Source organism: Apodemus sylvaticus, chromosome 5 (assembly GCF_947179515.1).
Source record: "Apodemus sylvaticus chromosome 5, mApoSyl1.1, whole genome shotgun sequence".
In the NCBI taxonomy this organism is placed as follows: domain Eukaryota; kingdom Metazoa; phylum Chordata; class Mammalia; order Rodentia; family Muridae; genus Apodemus; species Apodemus sylvaticus.
Window position 1 is genome coordinate 110,421,648 of NC_067476.1, and position 6,991 is coordinate 110,428,638.

The window sequence follows — 6,991 nt, forward strand, 5'->3', positions numbered from 1 at the left end:
TTAAATTTAAGTCTGCATTTCTGACTCCCATCTCTTTGTTTTCTTGTATCTTAGCTGACAAGGCTGCTTCATTGGAACAAAGCCCATCGGTCATTTGTCTGCGTCTTTGCTTAAGTATAGGTCCATGAGACTTCTCTTTGAATAGTTTTAAGTATTTTCTCAAACTTTCTGAGAAGTTGGGTGTGTTGCTTATTTCTGCTCCTCCTTAGGTAATAGGTTTTCTTCTGTCTTCTTTGAAGACTTCTTTCCCCTTTATCTTTGTCTTTAGCAATTAGACAGTGATATGCTGAGTGTGGGTCTTACTTAGACACATCCTTCCTCTTCTCTCCTGCCTTGTAAGTTTCTCTTGATGTAGCCTCCACCTAGCAGTCCTTGTGTTCAGTCTAGTAGTAAGCCCCATCAAAGATGCCCCCTGCTTTGATTGCTGCATTTTGAGTGTTTTGTCTTTGTTTATTCATATTTTGAGGCCGGTGTGATGGTTTGACTGAGAGTGACCCCCATACGCTCATATATTTGGATGCTTGGTCCTGTTTATGGAACTATTTGGGAAAGGTTAGGAGGTGTGGCCTTGGAGGAGGAGTGTTACTGGGGATGGGCCCTGAGGTTATCTTTCTGCCTGCTGCCTGTGGATCGGGATTTAATGGTTTCAGCTCCATACCTGCTGCCTGGTGCCATGCTTCTTGCCATGATGATAATGAACTAACCTTCTGAAAGTGAAAAGAAGGCCCTAATTAAATGCTTTCTTTTGTCAGAGTTGCCTTGGTCATGGTGTCTCTTCACAGCAATAGAGCAGTGACTAACTCCCCATGTGTCCAGGGTTGATCCTTCTGCTAAGTGTTGTGATGGCACGGTGTGCCAGTATGCCCCACTTAGTGTCAGATACCTTCTTCATTTCAGCTTACAGTACCAGAGATTGAGCCCAGGATCTTGGACGAGCTAGACAAGTGCCCTGCCACCAAAGCCCATTCCCAGCATGCCGTTGACTCTTTGACAGACACTCCCTGTCTGTGTTCTTTACCGCCTGTTCTCTGGTGTCATCTGTTCTCCTGTAACACACTAGTGTCAGTTGTGTTAAACATGCCTGGGGTGGTGACTGACATCCCCTTCCTGCTGCATCTCAGGCCTGCTTCGTTCAGACTGCACCTTTGCTTCAGTGTGCCTGTCACTGTTGCTGGGAGCTGGACATGATGTACTGGGTAAGGAGTTGAGTAAGTAGGCGGTTGATGAAGTAAGGGGTGAGATGAGGGTGGGAGGTTTTCTGTGGTTATGGGATTAGACCCCAGTCTCCTGCTAAGCCTGTTACTGGGTGCTTCTCAGTTCTGCCCCATAGGTACTGAAGGATTCCCCTTCCCCTGAGTCACACAGTCTAATAAACCAACAGTAATTAGTGTGCTAAAGCACTTTCTCTTCACCTGCCTAGTGTGTTCAAGGCCCTGGGTCCAGTCCCCTGCACATACACACATACTCCCAAAGGAATTTTTTTTTTTCTAGAGAGTTACATTATTCAAGGCTATAGAGATAGAAGCTAATTGTTTTGAAAGAAATATCTTTAAATTAGATACATTGGAAACATGAATCTGCAGGAAAATAGTTGGGTCTGGTACTGCTGGAGTGTGAAGGCAGAACCTTTTATTCTCCATTGAGCTGTGTCCCCAGAACTCTTACTATTTTTGAAATTTTATTATTGTCCTAAAGAAGCAATGAGCTTTATTGACCTCTCTTCTATTAGTCTAATTTGTTAATTTTTTTATACCTGATACTCTTATCTTTTTAAAATGTCATTTTTCCAAATTACTGACAACCACATTGACATTGGGGGAAAAAACTATTTGACTATAAAAAATGTTTGGCATCCAATATTCCTCCAAAAACTTGGCAATAAAATGAGAAGTGTAGAGATGTGCCAGGTGAACAGACCCTGGCCTCAGGAGGCAGGACATTGACGTATCGGTACCATCCGTTACTTAGCAATGAAAGGAACTAGAGAGTAATACTTAGCAAAATAATTGTGTTGCATGAAAGAAGCCAGGTCTCCTTAAAACAAGATGTGAAGGTTTCCGGAAGTATAGACTATAGTAGTAGAAATGGTTGTGTAGGAATGGAAGAGGGTGTTTTTGAGGGGCATGAAGTGGCTTATGAGATGGTAGATGTCATGGTGGTGTGGTAATAGTTTCAGTGTGTACAAACATCAGAACTCCCAAGAGTATGCTTTAAACATGCTGTTGAAGGGGGTCTTAGCTTGGACTTTTAACCCTCCCTCCAAGAATGGAGAGGGCAGACAACAAAGGGTGAGCAGACAGAGGTGACATTTTATTGGCCAGCCAGAGTAGCAAAGCAAATGCAAAGGTAGATATTCTGAGCTCATCTAGGGCCACAGGAGGGGAGTGTGGGGGCTGGGAGGTTTCTAGCGTGGAAGCTGTAGTCTCAGCTAGCTTCTGAGTGTCAGGGGCAGTCAATGAATGTTAGGGTTCTAAGCTCTTGGGGCAGGGTCTCAGCATACCAGGTGACCATGCAGAATGCAGCCCCTGGTCCCTGGGGATCTGTCTCCTACTTGCAGGTGAAGTGGCAAACAACAGCTTCTCAAGATAGGATCTGCTGCCCTGCATGTGGAGCAGTTGCAGTATGTAGCAGGGAGTGGGTGCCAGTTTCTCCTGCATGTGGCAGATCTACAGGTCCGACTGGGGGCATGGATGTCCCAGGAACAACTTCCTTCCCTGAGAGCCAGACTCTGAAATCTTTAGGTTTTCTTTGAAGAGGAGAGGTAAGTTTGAGAACTGTCCCCAACGTCAGCTGGGACTCAGCAGAGAGGTGATGTCCCCCATTACATTGTGCCTGGTGGGGCCTTGAGTGCGAGCGAAATGTAAAATGTAAACTAGGAGAGAGCTATCAAATCCAAGAGGGGAAAGAAGAGGCCAGGCAAACCAGAGTCCTCAGAACGGCAGCCCTTTCCCCTCTAAGGCATGCTAAATGGACATGTCCTGCAGGGGTTTGTGGGCATCAAATGCACCCTGCTGTGTCCAGGAGTTTGTGCATGGGTTCTGTGCCAGTTGCACTTTTGAATCGTGATTCACTACGATTAGATTCCTGGCTGTTAATAGGGTTAGCTCCTGTCTTTGGTGGGGCAGGTCCATTCCATTATGGCTGCAATCTATCAAAGGCAGCTCTGGGAGCTGGGGTTTGCAGTTGCTTTGGAGGTCTGATTGATTACCTTAGCACCCAGGTGACTTCACCTGGGCTGTCTGGAGCTCAGACAGATGGTAGAGGCCTCCTGAAGCTCTAACCAGCTAGGAGGGTGGACTCTTTAATTATTTAAATTGCATTTGTTTTTTTTAAGGTTACAAGCACTAGAGGGCAGAATTCTCAAATAGTTCTGTTCCCTTTTGGACTGCTACTATGTGGACAGAAATCTGGCTGTCTTGTCACTGAGATGTGCTCACTGTCGTGGCTGTCTACTAGAAAAGGGGTTGTTCTTTCAAGTGCAAGATACCAATTCTACTTAAACTTCCACTTTGCCTCAGCAAATGCTCTCGTGGAAGAATCACATGTGCTTTCTTCATGAGGTGTGGGTGTGTTTCTGGCAGCTTCCAAGCCACAGATCACCAGGTTCAAACAGGTTTGTCTAATTTATTATTTATTTGAGACAAGAGTCTCACTATGCAACCTTGTCTGACGTGTGATTCGCTATGTGGACAAAGCTGACCTAGAACTCACGGAGATCCTTTCCTGCCTGTCTCCTGAATGCTGGGATTAAAGCTGTGTATCCATGCTGGGCCTCAGACAAGTTTATTACAGGCCTAGCTTGGGAAGTCAGGATTGTGGGACAACTCCAAAGTTATCGAACTGCAGGTGTGGCATTAGTCAAGTTGCTGCTTCCAATTCTCTACCCCTAGCCCCAGTTTAGCTTTCTAAGGGCAAGTAGTGAGGAAAGCAGGATACACAGAGCCCACATTTCCTGCCAGGGAGCAGGTGAGCAACAGATACAGCAAGCCAGGCGGGTCAATGACAGATCAAGGAGCTGGGACTCCTCCTGGCTCTGGCTAGTGAGGCACCAGCATCTTAACAGCAGGCCATTGTTTCAGAAAAATTCCAGAAGTGACTGGAGTGAGAATAGAGAGTGAGCCTGGCAGAGGCAGGAGGTGCCTCAGTCTGGGATTATTGGGGAGCAGCTGGCTGTCAGGCACCCAGCTGTGTCACTGCTGTACTGGGGTAGCCTTTGAAAGCTGAGGCACTCAGTGCTTAGCAAGAAATCCCATCCCTGCCCTTCAGAGATTGGCTGTTACCCTGGTGTTGTAGCAGATCTTCCTTTGAACCACAAATACTGTTGGGGGAGGGGGTGTCACAATGCTTTTACAATGGATACAGAAACGTTTCAGTCCGCTTGTATATGTAAACTAACCCTAACCCTAACTCTCCCTAACCCTAACCCCTTGAGTACTGAGATTCCTAGATTAGAATTTGCTCAAGGTAACAGCTGGTTAGAGGTTGCCAGGGCAGCTAGCCTCCAGAGCCAGCTCCTGAGGCCAGTATGCCAAGAAGGCATGGTGAGTTCCTTTATCCATGGTTTGGTTTGGTTTCAATTTGGGGGGGCGGGATGGTGTGAGGGGAGAGGTGCTGAGAAGACCTGGGAGGCTTACTGGGTTCCCAGGGAAAGGAAAGTAGGAGAGTTGGGAGGAAGGAATGGTTCTTTTCTTAAGGTCTTGAGGGTGAATGGGGCTGCATGTGTATGTGTGTGTGTGTGTGTGTGTGTGTGTGTGTGTCACACTATGCTCCTGTGTGAGTGAAGAACGCAGCTAGAGTGATACTCGGAACAGCAACGCCAGGCGGGGATAGCCAGCCCATAGCAGCTCCCTGCAACCCTGCTTGTCGATCCCAGCCCACCACAGACCCTGTCATTGCTGGAAGGTGGCACCCAGCAGGGTCAGCTCTCAAGGCAGTCCGGCAGGGGCACTCCAATTTGCTGCTAATGACTGGCCCCTGGTCTGGGGTGGGCAGCTGGATTCATCTGCAGGAGGCTGTAGCATTGCTGTCCAGAGGAAGGCTTCTCCGCCCCCTAGGATCTGCCCCAAAGGACTTCTCCCAGGCTGGCCTTGAGGAGTGGAGGGCCAGCTTTGATGAGCTGCAGCTCAGTGTCCAGCACTGTGCTAGAGCAGCAGGAGTGTTGGTGCTCTGTGTGGGACCTAACGTCCTCAGGCCCGAGCGGAAAGTGCCACCTGGCAAAGAAGTCGCTGGCTGTGTACTACCGTGGAGCACCAGGCACCCTGAGCCCTGGTGACCTGATGTCTACAGAGGATGGGGAGGAGACTGTTTCTGGATAACCAAACACATCTGGGAGGCCAAGGCTCAGTCTGTGGTGACTGAGTTTCAAACACAATTGAAAGCAGTAAACCCATGAACTTCACATTTGTGTTTAGATAGTTTAGAGACAGAGCAATGTGGACAACACATTGTGGACAACAGAGTTGGATGGTATCAAAGCTCTGAAAGGTTGTTGAACACAGAGACTTGCGATTGATTGAAGGACTGAAAGAAAATACATCTCTTCCCCATGATGGGGAGTCAAAATTCTACCTACACGAGTCGATGAATGAAAAATAAAAAAGGAGCATGTGTCCCAGGCTGCTCTTGCTTGCCTCTTCAGTTAGCATAGATAGACAGCTAAGAGACAGATGGCGTGATTGATAGACTAAGCTGTCAGTTTCAGCCCTCTGCCGGGGTGAGGGGAGACTGATTCTCTGTGTGGGCTTGGCGTGGAAGGATGGGCCTCAGCAAATGAAGCTCTTAGCTGAAGGCAGTCCATGGGGATCCCCCATAGAGATACCCTGAAGATAAGCTACCCCTTGTTGGGGGGTGTCCATAGGTGTCCACACACCAGGGATCCATGACTTTTATCTTATTCCTGAAGCACCTAGTAAGTAACTAGAAAGTTCTCTAGTTAGCCATAGTGTGTGGGTGGGTTGGTAGTTAAAAACACAGACTGCTCTTCCAGAGACCCTAGTTAGGTTCCCAACATCTAGATAGGTCGGCTCACGACTGTCTGTAGGTCCAGCTTCCAAAAGGATCTGTAGCCTCTGGCCTCCAAGAGCACCTGCACTTACCACACACACACACACACACACACACACACACACACACACTATAAAAATAACAAAAATAATATTAAAGCTGGGTGTGATAGTGCACACCTTTAATCCCAGTACTCTGGGAGGTTAGAGGCAGGCAGATCTCTGTGAGTCTCAGGACAGCTTGGTCTACAAATCGAATCCAGGTTAGTCAGGGTTACAAAGAGAAATCCTGTTTCAAAAAAACCAAAAATCACCATCATCATCATCATCTTAAAAAAGAATAGTAAGATGGGTGGTGGTGGCGCACGCCTAGGCAGGCTGATTTCTGAGTTCAAGGCCAGTCTGGTCTACAGAGTGAGCTCCAGGACAGCCAGGCTTCTATAGTGAGATTCTTCCTAATCAAACAAACAAACACACAAACAAATACAATTTAAAATCCTCACCCAATCCCTGTGTCTAACACTGCCTCACAGCTGGGCACTCCCTCTATGCCAGTCCCTGTTCCCACAAGCTATTGCACTTTTTCCTGTCACCATAAGGGCTGTGTTATCCTTCTCTGCCCATGAGAAAACAGGCCCTGAGAAGTTTGGAAACAGGTCAGCCAGTTAACAGTGCAGCCAAGTGCAGCTCTGTTGACTCGGGCAGATCAGAGCCCTCTTTTAGAAAGTGAAGTCTGCCGGGCAGTGGTGGCACACACCTGTAATCCCAGCACTCTGGGAGGCAGAGGCAGGCTGATTTCTGAGTTCAAGGCCAGCCTGGTCTACAGAGTGATCTCCAGGACAGCCAGGGCTATACAGAGAACCCTGTCTGAAAAAAACAAATCCAAAAAACAAAACAAACAAACAAAAGAATAGTATAGATAAAATAGAAAAGTCAGGATAAGAATTCAGTCTTCCAGGTCCAGTCTTCTCACGAACGCTGTCCAGACC